Genomic DNA, 15,707 nt, shown 5'->3' with positions numbered 1-15,707 from the left:
AAGAAACAGATAAATTCTAAGACTCATACAACTTCCCAAAACTGAATCAAGAAGAAACAGAAAATGTGAATAGCCCAATCACAAGTAAAGAGATTGAAACAGGTAGCTTAGTGGGAAACTACTTACCCTGACAAGGTTACCCACTCAAAGCTAACAGCCAACATCACAATTAATAGTAAAACACGGTGTATTTTTCCTCAAGACTGACTTGATTTCTACTATTTCTACTTCTCCTTTTCCTTTAATGCATGGATCCTGCTAAACCTTATAAATCCATTACAATATAAAGTGGGGAATGAATAAAGAGCTCACCTGAGGGATGTTCACTTTCTGTGGCTCCTGGGCGAGTACAGAGGACTGTGGTTCAGCTGAGGGGACAGAAAGAAGACAGGGGTCCTGAGATTTATCTGTCTTACAGCTCTTAGATTCACCTCCTCAAATCTCAGCACCCCAGTTGGGGATCATCCTCCCCATAGGCACAGGGCCCTCTGGGCTTTGAAAAGGCACAAGAAGGATCATGGACAGGCAGCAACACCTGTCTTTGTGTGATTCTGAAATGACCACGGAGCTGAAATCTGCATTTTTTTACTGAGTGAACATAAACTTTACTCGATTGATTTAACAATAACGCATGCGTCCTTCTGAATAACAGAAAGAAATAAAAACAACCGATCCGTTGAATTAAAGTACGCCAAACGACAAGACACTATTCCTTCATTAAAGTTAACTTAGCAGAAAAATACTCAGTATGCATCATTTATCTATTTTTCTCAGTAATATTATTTAACCCCTGGTATACACAATCCACGGAAAGCCTAGTAAAAGAGATGGGAGGATTTAAGGCAGGAATTTTTAATTGTTCATTTCAGCTGGGAAGTATTTCTCAAAAGGCCCTTTTGATAGATGCTTTTGGTAACTTACCTGTGAGAGAGTGAACTGTCACAAACTGCGTTTCCCTGGACAAGTCACTGAAATTTTCAGGCCCAATGTCTTTAAATCTTTCAAAAGAGTTAGAAGTAGGTGACCTTGGAAAACTCTTCACAGATCATCATTCTTGGATCCTGTGACATCAGGATAACGTCACTAATGTCACATGTGGTGGTGGACATGTGTGACAGCAGCGCATCTGTAAATAGCGGGGGCCATTTAAGGGGACTGGAGACAGAACTTCCTCCCTCTGCCTGGTTGTCCCTTACCCCCAGACCTTGCCCTCATGGCTCTCCAACAAAGCAGCCTTTCCTGAGCAGCCTGCCCCTGGGCCACCCCAGCTCACCTGTACTTCCCAGGGACGGCCCAAATGCCCCACTGTCACACAGTGTGGTGGCTCCTGAAGGTGGCATCATCATCAAGTCTGGTTCATTCTGGGCAGGAGGATCAAGACCTGCTTCTGATCTTGCAAATCTAGCATCTGCTCCTTTCTGGGCTCTGGTCTCTGCTCTGAAGCTCTGGAGAGAGGTCTAAGGTCAGAGGGGCGCTCTCTTCCAGGTACGACTCCCTCACAGAGGCCCCCTGCTTCCTGCCTCACAAGGGCTGGTTTGTTTCAAGGCAACTGGGACATGGATCTGAGAAATAAATTCATCTTAGGGGCAAAAAGCCTGACTCTTGGAATTCATTATAACATTAGACTTCAAGGACAGAAAGCCTGACAATGCAGAGGGGGCCAGGCACCTCTGTCTGACCCAAGGGACCTGAAGAGACACTAGAAATCCCAGGATACATGTGACACACGGTGGGATTCCATCCACATCCTTTCCTTTACATCCCTGGGGACGCAGGGACAGGCCATGTTCCTAAGTGCTGTGAAGGCTGTAATGCCAGTCTTGGGCAGGTGTGACATCAGACAAAGCCTGAGACTGAAGTGAAGCACACCTGCCCTCGAATCCAAATTCCCTGGCTGGGAGCTCCTGACTCGAGCACATTGGGCCACCGACCCGAGCCTCGGTTTCTGGTGAAGTGGTTGTCAGGGTCCATTAAACTATCCAGTAAAAAAACAAAGCGTCCTCTAACTATAACAGCAGTTGTCACTTACTTAAGGCTTCCTACCTGGCACTTGTCTAAAATAGTGATCTATGTTTCCAAACGTCGCCGTGAAACAATCATTATTAATATTTATAGATGAGAACCCTGACTCTCGCCCAGGTTCCTTCTGTCGCCCCTGCTTACAGGTGACAGAGCTGGCACTGACCGGGCCTGTAGTGCTCCAGAGCTCGGCTCCACCGCAGACCCACGGTCACCGTCCGCCTGATAAACGCACTCCTCCCTCCCGCACCCACCGCCGCCGACACGGGCTTCTCTCCGGTCGGGCTGCAGGCAGGCTGGTCACACGATCCTCGGGCATCCCGGACCGCCCCGAACACCTGCGCCCCCCGGCAGCCCGAGGGCCGGGGTCTCCCCCATCGGCCTTACCCGCTCTGACGGCCCGCCCGGGTTTATACACCGCCGCGGGGGGCGACGAGGTCCCAGACACTTCCTGCTCCCATCCCCAAGCACAGGCACACCCTTCCCAGCTAGTCCCTCGCCCTCGGTGCGCACCCTGCATTTTCCGAGCACACCCCAAAGTTCCCCAACGGTTCTCCGGAGTCCTGAGAAGACAAACGAGGAGGCTACGGCTGCACATGCGCAGAAGGAGCGTGGCGTGCCCTTCCCAGAGTCCAGGCGGTGAACCTCACCTATTTAAAACTACATTTCCCATAGGCCTCTGCGTCTACATTTCAAGTCACTCTTGGCCTTTCCGCGAAAGCGGGATCAGGATGTTCTTAAACCTTTTCTGCCCAGGGTCCTCTGAGCCCAAAGAGGTTAAGGGTTAAGCCTGAACTCTGCTGTCAAATGCAAAGGGTAGTCCGCTATTGGCTCCCGATTAAAATAGCATTTTTTTTCATAAGTCACTTGGAGGTAAGTGGGGAAATTTGAATACGGATTGGATACGGAAAATATTAAAATATCGTTACTTAAATGGTGTGAAAAAAATTTGGAGTTATGTAGGAAAATTGACTTTGTAAAAAGAAAAAGACATGACGACTGAAGTAGTTAAATTACATAGCTGTAAAATTATAATTTTACAATTTTTCAACCTGGGACCTCCACCCTGCTCCTTTACAGCCGCCGGACCCACCAACCCCTGAGCCCCATCCTGGCGCGCCTGGGGCCCAGTGTGCAGATTCTACTGAGGGTCTGCACAGGTGCTCCAGGGGTGGATGTTTATAGGAAATCTGTTGGGTCTTATACATTAACAGTGCTTCTTGCTGAATTCTCTTATTGTTTCATAAATATTTGTGTTAAATATCTTGGATTTCCATGCACATAACGACAAGTTTGCTTGCTTTTTGCTGACGTTTATAATTCTTTGTCATTCTTTAGCAAATTACACATAAAAGCACAAGAATGCTGGTTAAACTATATTAAATCAATCATAATAGACTTTAACATAAATATCACAAAGGAGAGAAAGTGGTCACAACATATGTCATTTAACAAACATTTATTGAAAACTGACTGTACAATCGACATCATTCTAGGTGCTGGGATAGCAACATCAAATAAAAGAGAGTAAATTCCCTACCCCCATGGAGTTTATGATCAGGGTTGTTGTGGGGCCTATTAGTCAGGGTCCCCTCAAGAAACAGGTGTGAGTTGTCAAGAAACCATGGGACACTTGAGGAGAGTCTAATAAATAGGGCTCTAAAAATGTGGGTAGGGTTAGGGAAGCATCCTGTAACTAGTGTTGGTAGAGAGTTATTATCACCCCCAGGGCTGTAGTGAGAGTAGGTAACATTATCAGAACTTAGCACAAAAGGCCACCCTTATGAGAGCTGTGGTCTTAGGAAGAGAAACATTGTGAATGCCCATTACATGGCTCAGCACGGAGAGCCAAAGGAATAAATACCCAACACCTCACTTGTTCTCTTCCCTCTGATATCCTATCCTCTGTTAAGCATTTATAAACCCCATTCAATACCTATTCTTAGAATTCCATCCACATATGTCTCTTCTAGACCTTGTTGTCACCAATTTTCCAGTCTTATTCTTGCTTAGCCCCCTACTACCTGTCAACTCACTGAGCTACTGGACATAAATCAGTATAAATCGAAACTCAAGTACATGTCAGTTCTTCACAAAGTGAACTAAATATACCTCCTTAAACTCTACCCACTGGGAAGATTTTTTTCACCACACGTTTCAGAACCACCCCTATGTGAGACTGTAATTGTAGCAGCCATAATTTCCAATGATGCCACCATACACTGTAAACCCAGTTTGAAGGAGAGTTGATGGGTATGTGGCCACAGGTCTCCCTTGGGGACTTTTGGGAAATGTTTAATTGTATATTCTTGTGACCAAGTTATGAGGAATTTTGTCAAAGGGACCCAGCCTTCCCTTTAGTCAAAGCCTCCTGTCTATAAAGTAGGATATATCAATGATTTAGAAAGAGAATCTGAATCCCTGTTGTGGTGATTTGTGTTCGTTTTCTGCCCACAAGATCCAGAATTTCACATGTATCTAGATACATATCTCAAGAAGCATCAAGGTAGAATACCCATCTATTTCATTTCAATGAACTTCATGATCAAAGAGCCACCACCACCGATCCCTTCGTGTCACCACAAAAGATGGCTGCACATGAGAAACACTCTAAGAGTTTTAAAAAACATTTGTCAGTATCCCATTAGAGAAAATACATATTTCATTGCTTTGAAATGCAACATGGGCTGCTCCTGAGTCCACAGGGAGTATACTCATATTGATTAATTTGAGCCTATCCAAACATAATTCATCCTTCCTAATCTAATATGGTAAGGATCCACGCCCTTATGTGCTACCTAGTTTCTGCTTTATTGGGCAAGATCTTGAGTTCCTTTTGTGTTTTTGGTTTTTTAATTTCTGGATTTCTTGCAATTTTACTCTGAACATAGCTAGTTTTTTATTCCCATTATGGGCCTGGAGCCAGTAAGGAAGTTCGGACAGGGCCTGAGGATAGTGTGTATCTCCTTCAGGGGTAACTTATACTAGGATCACCCCTTAGGATTTGGAGAGAGAGAGAGAAGTGAGAGAGACACTGTCAGAATTCAGTTACTCTTCACTTTTTTTGCTAAGCTCCTCAAAGCAGTGACTTTTAGTATACCTTAAAGGCCTTAAAATTGCAGAGAGTGTGGCAGGTACAACAAACTTGAACTGTCTAATAAGCCTCAAAGCTGTGCAGAGGCAAGTGTGCACCTGCCAGGCAAAGTGCACAGAGTTTAGAATATCTGTTCCGACCAAGTAGTAGTATATGTTTGACCATATCCTTCTCCTCTGATAATAACTTTGGGCTTCCTAGATGCTCGGTAAATCCATGTAAGTGAAGGAATACAATTTCTTCACCTTAATCTTGACCTCACACTGAGTCCATCCTAGCAGTAACTGGGGGAGGTGTACTTACCTGGCATTCACCCTCATATGGGCAGTGATCATTTTATAAAATATTGAGGAACATAATGCCCCTCTTGAAGATATTCTTGTATTCAAACCTTATCTGAGTGAGTAATTGAGGCAATCTATTGAGAGCCCCAGTATATTGGATCACTCTTCAAACTGTTCAGACACCTCCATCTGGGAACTGTTTCTCTCTATGCCTGTCAATATTAGATTAGTTTTATCTTTTTAGGGTTTCATGCAAAAGGAATCATACAGTGTATTTTTGTGTGGCTTTTTTTTCACTCAGGATAATGATTTTGAGATTCATCCTATAGTTGAATACCAGCAATGAAGGAACAGCCTCACACAGGGAGAAACAACTGCTTATGAAATCAAGGGAGACTCATTGTGCCCAATGAGTTCAGCTATATCTGAATCCAAATACAGGTAATCATTCCAATTTCCAGGTTCCTAGACTTTCCCAGTAAATGTCCAAATCTCATCTAATACACCTCCTCAAATTGTGGATCGAATAGTTATTGTAATTGTTTGAAGAAATAATGTCCAAAACTTCCCAAAGTTGATGAAACAATGTTAATTTACACATCCAAGAAGCTTACTGAACTCCAAGTAGGATAAATACAAAGATATAGTTTTACCTAGACACATCATAGTCAAACTGTTGGAAGCCACACACAAAGAGAAAATCTTAAAAGAAGAAAGAGAAAAACAACTGAATATGTACAGGTGAGCATCAACATAAATAATATCTAACTGCTTATCAGAGAAAATAGACCCTAGAAGGCAGAGAAATGGCATATTCAAAATACTGAAAGAAAAAATGGTAACGAAGAATATTTTTATCCAGCAAGACTATCCACTAATTATAAAGGTAAAATAAGGACATTCTTAAATTTAAAAAGACTGGAAGAATTTCTTGATATCAGAACTGAATTGTGAGAAATACTAAAGGAAATTCTTTGGGCTGGAAGAAAATGACATCAGACAGTACCTCGAATCAGCTGGAAGAAATTAAGAGAGCCAGAAGTAATAAATTTCTGGGTTTTAAAAAAAAGAATCTATAAATATATTTTCTCATTTCTTCTGTTAAATTCTTTAAAAGACATGAGATTGTAAAAAGAAATAATTGTAACATTCTAGTATTGGTTTTGTAACATATATAGATATAATATATATAAAAATAATAGCACAACAGGGGAAAGTAATAGAGTTACATTGGAGGAAACATTCTATATTTCATAGGAATTAAGTTAATATTCGTTTGAAATAGACCATAGTCAGTTAAAATGCATATTGGAATCCCTAGCACAGACACTGGGAAAATAGCTCAAAAACAGTAAAAAATATTCAATAGAGGAATTAAAATGATATACTGAAAGATTTATTTAGCACAAAAGAAGTTAATAAAGGAAGGACAGAGAACAAAAAAGCCTGAAGACATAGAAGACAAATAGCAAAATGGCAAATGTAACTCTGATCCTATCAATAACTGCACTAAATGTGAATGGTCTAAAAAAAACAATTAGAAGACAGAGATTGGGAAAATGAATAATAAAGCAAGATCCAACTATATGTGATCTACAAAAGACACATCTTAGATTCAAAGACAAACAGAAGTTGAAACTAGTGGGATGGGAAAGACATATCACACAAATAGTTACCAAAAGATTGCTAGAGGGTTGTATTAATACTGGACAATGCAGATTTTAAAACAAGAAATATTATTAGAAGCAAAGAGGGACATATCCAAATGACAAAATGTCAATACATCAGAAAGATATAAAAATTATCAATGCTTACAAATGTAACAACAGAGCTTCAAGATACATGAAGTAAAATTTGACAGAAATGAAAGGAGAAAGAGACAATTCAGCAACAATACTTGGAAATTTCAACTGCCTCCTGTCAATAATGGATTAAAAAGAGGAAAGACAATCAGCAAGGTTATAAAAGACTTGAACAGCACTATCAACCAAATTAAATTAAGTGATGTGTATAGATCACTGCACTCAATGACTACAAAATACACATTCTTTTCAATAGCACATGGAACATGCTCCAGGATAGACCGTGTACTCAGCCATAAAATAAATTCAACAGATTTAGCAAGAATGAAATTATATAAAATATGTTCTCCAACCACAATGGAATGTGAGCTATCAAGAATGGAATATATTTGGGATATCCACAAACATTTGGAACTTAAATGACACCCATCTTAATAACGCATGAGTCAAAGAATAAATTGGGAACAAAATTTGAAAGTACTTTGAAGTGAATTAAAATTTAAAAAATAGAATATCAAAGTCTATGGGATGTGCCTAAAGCAGTACTTAGAGAGAAATTTATAGTATTAAACACCTATAGTGGAAGAGAGGAAAGTCTCAAATCAATAATTTAAGTTCCTACCCTAAGAAAGGAAAGAAAGGAAAATAAACCAAACTGAAAACAAGCAAAAGAAAGGAAATACAAAAGATTAGAACACATGTCTGTGAAATACAAAACACAAAGATCAATAAAACCAGAAATTGGCTGTTTACCAGATAAAGTTGACAATCCCTTAGCTAGCATCCCCAAGGAAGAGAGAAGATAGAATTTACCAAAATCAGAAATTAGAAAGGGCCACCCACAGAGAAATTAAAGGATTATAAGAGAATATTATGAACAACTTTATGCCACAAATTAGACAATTTATAAGATATTGGCAAATTCTTAGATCCAAATTTCCAAAACTGACTCAAAGAGAAATAGAAAATCTCCATAGATCTGTAACAAACAAGAAAATTAAATTACTAATTAAAACCCTTTCAGGGAAGAAAAGCCCAGATTCGGATGACTCAACTGGTGAATTCCATTGACTATTAAAGGAGAAAATAATCCCAATCTCCCACCATCTATGTCAGAAAATATAGAAGGAGAGAGCTGGTCTCACATCATTCTATTAGGCCAGAGTTACCTTGATTTCAATGGCAAGTGAAGACATCACATGCAAAGACCACTATCCCTCATGAATATAAATGAAAAATCCTTAATGATGTGTTAGTGAGTGATGTCACCAAGATGGGGGAGTAGGAGATCTTAGCCTCTGTCCTCCCAGAAGGATCAACAATTAGACTGCTACCTACCCATGATCAAAAAGAGTTCTGGGAGAGCTCTCAAGCCCTCTTAAGAAACTTTAGCAACATAGCGGAACAAAAAATGTGAGAATAACCACACATAAAGAGAAAGAAGAAGAGCTTCATTTTGCCTGCATCACCCCGTCCTTTAAGCTGGCATTACTCAGTGCTAAGAGGGAACTCCTCAGCTAGAAAGAGCTCTCCTTTCAGGGAAAGAGAGAGCAGAGTGAACGACCAGCGTCCCAGCCTTTCAGGGCACACAGGAAGTACCCACTTTGGTTTCTCCCCACCCAGAGACTGGCAAAGCAGAGAGATATAGAGATGGCTAGGGACAGGGAAGAAGAGCAGGGTTTACCAATATCGGGCACACAGCAGTAAAGACCACAGTTGTGTGAGGGGCTGGCCCCGTGGCCGAGTGGTTAAGTTCGCGCGCTCCGCTGCAGGCGGCCCAGTGTTTCGTTGGTTTGAATCCTGGGTGCGGACATGGCACTGCTCATCAGACCACGCTGAGGCAGCGTCCCACATGCCACAACTAGAAGAACCCACAACGAAGACTACACAACTATGTACCGGGGGGCTTTGGGGAGAAAAAGGAAAAAATAAAATCTTAAAAAAAAAAAAAGAAGACCACAGTTGTGTGACCTGTTCTATAGATAACCCCAACGTGGAAGGGCAAGGGGAACAGTGCACCAAGAGGGATACACAGCTCTGTGGGAGCAGGGGAGGAGCAGTCTCTGAACACGTTCCAGGAAAGGGGTCACCTTCCATGCCAAGATGAACTTTGCATGAATAAAGATTTAAGTGAGGACAGACTGAGAAGAGTGAAGAGGGGAATGGGGTGTCGACCAAGTTTCATCCACCTGCAATTTTACCTACTCAAATTTTATCTACCACGGCAAGAAGTTAGTATCTAATATTTTAAAATTACTTTTAAATACAAGTATTCGTACTAGTTATATAAATGGAGGTAAACACAAGAACAGCTAGGATAGAAATGGCTCAAGTAGTTTCCATGGGGAATGGAACTGGGGGGAGAGAAAGGACTGGGGTTGTGAGGTTGGGGAGGGCCTGTCACGGTTCTTTATAAAGCCTTCAGTACTATTTGATTTTAAAGGCACAAGTATGGATTCCTTAGATAAATATTAATTTTTAAGTGAGCTTTAAAGAATGAGTAAGGTTTCTACAAGGAGAAACTTGTAGTTTCTCAGTTTACTTTTCCTGGCACTCTAGTGCCTATGACCACAGGGCGTGGGAAAGTCCTGGCCCCGGCTTCAGAGTGGCTGTGGCTTCACGGGAACATGGATGATCTGTCCCTGTGGTACCACAGCATCACGTCTGCCTGCGATCCTGCTCTAAAGCAGCAGCCTCTGTTACTGCCAGAATCCCAGCATCATCCCCACTGGCAGTTCTTCATGCCAGGCCCCACCCACTGGACCAGACTCCTGAAATGCTGAAATGGACCTGAATCCCTACTTTCTCCATCCCTAGTTCAGCCTCCTCTTTTTACACGTGGCCCACGTCAGCCTCTGGACAGCATCCACGATGCACTGATGGTCTCCCACTAGAACTCATTTGTACATTTCTGCCTGTTCCTCCTTCACCCGCTCTCTTCCTGCAGAATGGCTTGGCTGCTCCTTGGAGCTCCTGCAGGATCGATGTATCAGTTAGAGCAGCTCTAAGGAAACATCTGGTGAGGGGGAAACAGGACTCACTCGAGGCAATTACCAGACGTAGGAGGTACTGCCGATTTCCACAACCAAATAATGCACTGCACCAAGCTCCAATGTAGGAAAGGGCAGAGATCCTAGAGCCAGGCTGCTGAGGTTGGAATGCCTATAACACCACTTACTAGCTGTGTGATTTGGGGCTCTTGATTGAACCTCTCTCTGTCTCAATTTTCTAATCTGTAAAATGGGGCTACTAATGGATCATGGAGGATCCAAGCCGAAGATACTGAAATTGGTTAAGAGGTTCTTGCATTAATCCAGACAAAAGACAATAAGGGTCTGAACTCAGGCAGTGACAGGGAGGATGAAGCTGAGGAGACCGAATTAGAAAGTTATTTCGGAGGCTGAATGGCACAATTTGGTACCAAGTGACCGTGGGGGATCAGGCATGAGAAGAAGAGGACAGGGAGGAAGAGAGAGAAACCATTTAAGTGTAGCTCCTAATTTTTTTATGAGGGTAGCTGAGTAAATGTGGATGCTATTAACATTGACAGTTCACAAAAGAGACTCATATTTGCTGTGTGTGTGGCAGGGAGGGGCATATTCCAGAGAGTTCTGTTGTAATGATGACATATCTCCTTTCATTTTCATCACCACACTGTGGTTCTGATCCTCAGATGATGAAAGTGTGTCTGCAGCCTGACATTTATTACCTCACTTAATCCTCACACGAGCCCCATGAGGTAAACGTGCTGCTATTATCTCTGTGACGTAACAGGGTACTTGAGTCTCAGAGAGGTAAAGCAACTTGCCCAAGATCACACAGCACCTTGGCTGGGATTTAAATCCAAGAGGATTGGACTCCTTGAGCTATCAGCCTTTCAGTATTGCACACTGCCTCTCAAATACACTCTTCCAGAGAGGCGTCCTAGATATTTTCATCTGTGCAGTCCTCCTGCATGAAATAGTTCAGATTCTTCTACCTAATTTTCATTTGAAACTCTCCTTGTATACTCTAGAATTTGTCCCAGCTGGTGAAAAGGTGTTTTACCATATTATATACTTGTCACAGCTGCTCTATAAACCTGCATGTGTGCACTGAGTTGGCACGGTGTGGTTTCCGTGTCTAATTACAGTATTGAAAGCTACTACATGCACAGATAGATATGTATATAGAGATTAGGAACACAGAGCGGTTCCCCTTTCACATAAAAGTGCATATGCTGTAGTGGAAGAATAGCATATTTTTAACTCTTCAGCACTATTTGCTTAGCTGATAGCTAAGTGAAATGAGGGGGTGTTAGAAAGCTGTGAATAATGTTCAATATGAATATTATAGGTTACCTGGGAAAAAGGGGTTTTACAGTATAAAATGATACTGCCAAAATCCAGCAAAAGGCTTAAAAGTCCAAGCCACTCTGAACATTGATTTGACTCAATCGTGCAATTTAGAACATTCCATTTACCCAGAAAGAAGTCATTCCTGAGAAAAACTGTGCAAATGGAATGTAAGAAGGAGAGAGAAGAAAAAGTAAGATTGCAGATCCACAATGAACAGCGTCCACTTTCACCTTTTGGGAAATTTATTTCTACCCCTCAAAAAAAGAGAGCCGCAAATAATGGTTTTCCCGATGAAACCACCCCAGCTGGATCATGCTAAAAAGCTTTCAGGAGGGAAGCAGTAAGTAAATTCAACTGTTCAGATGCATTTGGAAGTCATCCTAAAGCAGGAGCCCCAGTAATCGCTGCGCCATCAACAACTAAAAGGATCCAGACTATTAGATGTGGACAACAGAGAAATAATGGATGCTAAAGAGGTCGGAAACAGAAATGATGGCATTCACCCACTACATAGCTTCAAAGCGGATGACGGGAAAATGGAGGCTCCATTTTCTAACTATTGAACTATTAACACACACACACACACACACACACACAGACTGATAAATGCCAGTATCAGTTTTATCACGTAGGTGGTTAAACAGTCACTTTCTTCTTCAATATTTTGAAATATACAAGGACTTTGGTCTTCTACTAATTTCAGAGTTGAAGAGGCAGGACGGCTTCCTTCTCTGCCAACGTGCAGACTGGGAAGATTTGATGCTGGGGCACCAAGGGTTCCAGAACCTTGGAGGCAGGATGCTGGAACATAAGGCAGGCAGGGACGCACATAATGTCTATCCGTGAGCTTAAAGAATTTTTGGATAAGAACCAGTTCTGCTTCTCCAGCCAAGCTTTCGCTACTTGCCAAGAACATTATGCTTCGGTAGCCCAGTGATTCTTGCAGTAAGGACCCACGAAGTCTGCTTACATCAGAATCAGCTGCATCCCTTGTTGAAATGCAGACAGACGCCCAGGCCCCAACCTACTGAAGCAGAATCTCTTGAGGTGGGGCAAGGATTCTCATGCCACTGTCCTTGAGACTTAGCAAGGTAATTAATGTGACCAGATGTCATGGTTTGACTGGGACAATCAGAAATTCCAAGATCTTCGAAGTATTGTGATATAGACTAGGGGTCCACAAACTACAGCCTATGGACCAAATTTGGCTGCTGTTTGTTTTTGTAAATGGGTTTTAATTGGAACACAGTCATGTTCGTTCATTTTTGTCTTTGGCTGTTTTGACCCTACAACAGCAAAGGTGGATAGTTGCCACAGAGACTGTATGGCAGGCAAAGTCTAAAATATTTACTATCTGGCACTTTACAAAAAAAGCTCGTTCACTCCCAATGTAGACCAAAGGTTTTCAACCATTTCTGCACATCAAAATCATGTAGGGATTTTTCTAACATCACTTCCCCAGACCTATTCCCAGAGTTTCTGAATCAATTAGCCTGGGGTAGGACTGGATATAGCTATCATTTAAAAGCCTGTTCAGGTGATTCTAATACGTGGCCAGGAAGAGGCCAATTGCTCTAAGGGAGACTGCACATACTTTGGAACCAGGCTGAAAAGACTCTGCTCCATAATGCCTCCCTTCATAATCCGGCTGAGTGTCCTTGGGCAGCCCGTGTAACTTGCGTGAGTCTCAACTGCTTTATCTGTAAAACAGAGCTACCAATAGTCACTTTGTTGGGCGAGGTATTAGGAAGATGAGAGACAATATACGCACACCTCCCGAGACAGGGCTTAGCATCCTGTGAGACTAAATAAATGGTACTGGCGGTGATGAGGAGGATGATAATGATGATAACCATGATGGAGGGTAATGCCTATGGCTTCAATAATGCAATTGGATATACATTCATTAAGCACTGTCTGTGTGATCTGGAAGGGAAAACCTTGATAAATAAGATGTGATGACCACCTGAAGGAGCTCACAGTCAAGTAAAATAAACAGGCACGTAAGATAGTGACAGCAAGAGAAAAGAAAAACGGGCCAAGAAGATGGAAAAACGAGTCACAAAAGAGAAACTAAATTCTAATAAATATAGACAAACATGTAAACTTCAGCAATAATCAGGGAAATGAAAAACAAAACTCGAATGAGACATTTTCTCCCAGCAAATAGGCAAATATTAAAAATATCCCACCTTCACAGAAGCATAATTTTTACAGGCTTTTTAAAGGGTGAATTGGCAGGTTAAAATCTGCACACTTTTCAAATCCTCTATTTCCCTTCTAGGTATGTAGTCTGGAGAAACACATATGCTCTAACAGACCTGTGTAGGAACTTTCACTGTGGCATGGCTGCAGCAATGTGAACCATCTAAATACCCATAAGACGGGGAATGGCCAACTAAATCTTCATGCCTCCATTCTATCTAATTCAATGCTAAAGTATTTTTTAAAGTGATTTAAATGCATACAGGTACAAAATGGACAATCACACAAAGTACTCTGTGTCAAAGATGCAAATCATAGAAAATGCCAGAACATAGGGATAATAAAGCACACACATGCACACTCAAAACAAAACTTTACTTTTTTATCCATGTATGTGTATGTAAATTCCCAGACAAGATTACTTCTGGAAAGGAAAGGTAGATTCTGAGAGTAGCCTAGAGGAGATCTTTCACTTACTGTATTGTTTGAATATTTAATAAAGTGAATGTATTCATGTACTGCTTATGTACATCTTTTAAAAGAAAAAAAACCACCAGACAATAATTGAATGTAGTGAGTATTGTTAGAGAAGTATGTGTAAAGTATGATGGGGGAACCAAAAACAATGCTGCTGGGGTGGGATGGAGAGGAGGAGGTGCCGCAGAGATAGGGTAATGCTGAGCTAGGCCTTGAAGGAGAAGATGATGGTGGCATCCCAGAAAGAGACGGGACCATATGCAGGGGCTCAGAGGCATGGCATGTATGCTTTCATTCATTCATCCCATTTTTCACTCAACAAACATTTGTGGAGTGTCACCTCTGAGCTCAGGAGTGTTTCAGGTGCTGGAGAGACAGCAGGGAACAGACAGACAAAGGTCCCTGCCCGCACGTTGCTTCTCTTCTAGTCTGTCTAGATAGATAACATGCAAGAAACAATCAAGACGCATAGTGTGACGGGGAGTGCTGTGCGGAGAATAATGCAGGGAAAGGAGGTGGGAGATGCTGCGGTGGGAACGGGGTCCCCTACTTTAGTTGGAGTCACCAGAGAAGATTGTGCTAGGAAGTAGCATAAACAGAGAGCTGAAGGAGGTGAAAGAGCTAGCCATGGCGACAACCAAGGGAAGAATGTTCCAGCCACAAGGACAGCAGGTACAGAGGACCCCATGCAGGGCTGAGCTTGACATGTCCCAGCGACCACCAGAAGGACAGCATGGCTGGAGTGGGTCAGCAAGAGGACAGAGAGACGGTGGAGGGAGGCTGGGAGGTGTCGTGCAAAGCTTTGTGAAATGTGGAAAAGATTTTGACTTTTCCTCTGGGCGGGGTAGGTGGGGGTGGGGAGCGGTCACCGGAGGCTGGGAAGTGGCTTGATTCATTATATGTTTCAAAGATACCTCTGGATGCTCGACTGAGAAGACTCCAGGGGGCGAACGTGGAGGCAGGGAGACAGTTGGGAGCCTCCGGCATTTGCAGGGTCGGCTCAGGGCCTGGGCAGCTGGGTCACTACACACAGGGGTGGGAACACGGGATCTCAACAGCACGTGGACATCACTGGCCTCTTCCTCGGGTAGCAGCATCCTGATGCTCTTTGACCGACCTACCTATACCCTTGCAGGACCCAGAGGGAGAGTACAAATGAAGGGCCATATACCACATGCCCAGGGATTTGAAAGTTATAAAGCAATCTATTAAAGTGTCATTTAAAATATGTACTATCCTCCTATCTTCATAATGACCTGGAAGGCCAAGTTCAAATTTGGAATCCTCTGACTTCTCAGATTTTCTTGCCAGAATATAGCAGCATGGGGAGAGCTGGCTCCTGGCTTACGGCTCCCGGATCCCTACCCTCAGCCTGTTCCCCACTTCTCTTCCTACTCCCAGCTCTGCCCATCACTGTAGTGGCTTTTTGTACGTGTGTGAGTATATCATAACCTGCACAGTGAAAATGGGTGGACAGCAGTCTTTACAT

General features: G+C 42.5%; 1 pseudogene; it reads right to left on the bottom strand.

Moving 5' to 3' along the window:
* Nucleotides 1-2,658, bottom strand: part of LOC123276647 (heparan sulfate glucosamine 3-O-sulfotransferase 4-like) — a 71,381-nt pseudogene extending 68,723 nt beyond the window's left edge.
* Between the last annotated feature and the right edge of the window lie 13,049 nt (nt 2,659-15,707).

This window comes from Equus asinus, chromosome 14 (genome assembly GCF_041296235.1).
Source record: "Equus asinus isolate D_3611 breed Donkey chromosome 14, EquAss-T2T_v2, whole genome shotgun sequence".
In the NCBI taxonomy this organism is placed as follows: domain Eukaryota; kingdom Metazoa; phylum Chordata; class Mammalia; order Perissodactyla; family Equidae; genus Equus; species Equus asinus.
The sequence above is the reverse complement of the archived record's forward strand: the minus strand, read 5'-3'. Positions and strand labels throughout refer to the sequence as shown.